This window comes from Carlito syrichta, unplaced genomic scaffold (assembly GCF_000164805.1).
Source record: "Carlito syrichta isolate Samal-C Ts95f unplaced genomic scaffold, Tarsius_syrichta-2.0.1 Scaffold303368, whole genome shotgun sequence".
NCBI classification, from domain to species: domain Eukaryota; kingdom Metazoa; phylum Chordata; class Mammalia; order Primates; family Tarsiidae; genus Carlito; species Carlito syrichta.
Window position 1 is genome coordinate 240,142 of NW_007247464.1, and position 2,897 is coordinate 243,038.

The following is a 2,897-nucleotide window of genomic DNA, read 5'->3' on the forward strand; positions in this document are numbered from 1 at the left end:
AGAAGTAATATAAACTTGTTTCTAACATTTGAAGAACTCACATGGATAATTAATGAAGAATTTCTAGACTAAACATCTTTTTCATTTTGTTTTACAAAAGGGAGAAAGAGAAGTTGTTTAAGCTTACATTTATGTTCATAAAGATTAATATTCTAAAGGTCTTAGTGTGGGTCCTTCTGAAACTAGAGACTGAGACAAGCACTTAGATGCAGATAGATTTTTTTTGAGAAGCAGGTGTGAAGGAGGGGAGAGTATATGAAACAACGAAGGAGGAAAAGTTTAAAAAGGGAGCTTTATTATGCTGGTTATCATCATGGGCAACTATGCATCTGTCTCACTGGGGGTCTTCCAAAGACCAGTACAACATACCTCAAAATTGTCACTTTAAAAATAGCAAGAGACTAAAAGCACTTACTTATTGGCTGGGTGTTAACTCTTCTGTGAATAAACAGGCTCCCTTAAGGCTACATGAGCATTTTTTGTTTAAGAGGTAACTTTGAGGCAAAAAAGTGGAGAGAAATGGTAGGCACATGAGGTGGGATTGGGTCAGGGTACATGGAAACTACAAGTGAAACTGGAGGTGTATCAAGGTGATGGCTCATGCAGCATAGAAAGTATTTGCCACAATACACCCCATTTATCATTCTTTGTTATCCAGTCTACTCATACTGCACTTATCCCATTCTCTTGCTAAAAGATATTTTGGGTAATATCTCAGGAAGACTTAATATTCTAGAGTCATTTGATAAGATAAAGTCCTTCCCGTTGCAGCTGATCCCCAAATTGTATTTAATAATTATCATTAACCTTGTTCACTACCATTCCAGATTTATCTCACCTCCAACTGTTCTTTATCTGGTGCATGTAGATAGGTTTTTGGTGGAAAGAATTAGATCTCCTCTACTAAGGAGACTCAGTTGTCTTGCCCTTTTTCATATGTGTCTGTTGCTGCTCCTTATTCACTGTCATCTTGTATAGAAATTTCAATCTTTTTTGTCTTAGTTGTCTTGTGCTGTCTCACAAAATACCAGAGAATGAGTGATTTAAGCAACAGAAATCTCTTTTCCCACATTTCAGGAGGTTAGGAAGTCCACAATCAAGGTGCCAGCCTAGTCAGTTTCTGGTGAAGATTCTCTTCCATATGGTCTGTGGTCTCACTGGGCCTTTCCTCAAAGTATGCATATGGAGAGAGAGAGAGAGAGAGAGAGAATGTGGTTACCAATTCTATGGAATTAGGACCCTGACTTTATGACCTTAGTTAATCTTAATTACCTTCTCAAGCCTTGTCTCTAAATACAGTCCTACTGAAGTCTAAGGCTTCAGCATATGATTTGGGAGAAGGTGGTACAATTCAACCCATAACATCATTGTGGCAGCCACTGGTTCAGTGTCAGTTTTTCAGCCTGGTATAGAGCACCTAAATCCCATCAAGCATTGTCTCTCAGTTGCTACAAAGTAGAGGCTTTAAAAAGCCATTCTCATGTTATAGAAAACTGACTTTCAGGTGAGGCAGTATATGCTAAGAGAAGTTGATTTAGCAAATACTTTGATTGTGTGTCCATTGCCTCACCTCCTTTGCCATAAAATGTGTCTGTTATTCCTAGCCAATGCTGTACTAAATCTCACATAGATAAATCTGCCATTCAGTAAGCCTTTGGAAATTTCTGCTCATAAATATACTGGGCACTATTATGTACCCAGTACATGATAGGTAGCTTCAGTAAAATAGTCACCTTATAACCAATAACCAAGCTCTCATCTTCATCAAGGACTCTATAAAATTCTAAAAACTGCTTTTCAAATGAAAAACATTTTACTACCGAAGAAGACACGTCTTGTTTAAGAAACTTGTGTTCTTAAAACAGTTTCCCTACTGGGACTTCCCAGAAATTCCAAAACAGTATTCTTTCTGGCAAAGACCCTGGTGAACTATATAATATTAGATATATCTGATTGCATGGTCCAAGAGGCAAAAAATGTTACAAATCAGACTGGACCTGAATCATGGTAAATCTTGTTCTAGGAAATTGCTTAAAGCTAGTAGCTTTTGAATCACCTGATAATTATATTGGAACAGTATTTCAATGTGTAGTATATTTATATTCTGCTTATAAAATTCAAGGAAGTCCACCAAGTACCTGCTCCTTTCAGAACAGTAGGGAGTATATGTGCAGTGACTTGTCCTTTATTTTAAATAAAATATACTGTCATACCCCATACCACTGTACCCCTAAAAGCTTTATTCATGTAGCAGGCCTTTAATATTTTGGGGATTTACTAATATAAATGTGTCTTACTAGGAAATTTGGGATACTTTCCACAAATTATTCACCTGGTAAAATTACAATAATGGCATCCATGCATTAGAATAGAGTGATATTCTGCAGATTGTCAAGTCAATCCTCAGACTATATATTCAGAGAAAGAGAGTAGAAGAGTTAACATGACCTTGAACAAGAACTGCTAACTTTCACATGTCAATGGAGATTCATTTGATCCTTTTAACTTACATACATTTAAAAAAATATACTTGCCATGCACATAGCTTTATACTAAGTGCTAAAGATGGTATCACTCTACTTCAGGAATGACACCTCTGCACTTGCATTTGAGCCACTATTTTGAGAGCTTTCAGTAATCCATTTTTGTCATCCATAGAGACTGTACTGGCTAAATGGACAGGGTTATGATGGGAACACAATGATCAGAGAGTAATTGAGTGCAACAGTCCCATCTTCCAAAATTTCTCTGATCAGAGAGTAATTGAGTGCAACAGTCCCATCTTCCAAAATTCCTATCTACAACCACTTCTGGTAACACATGTTTTGGTTTGAGTTTTTCTAAAGCTAATACCTGAGGCAAGGACTTGGAAGCAGATAGCTCATTTGGGTGGTGAT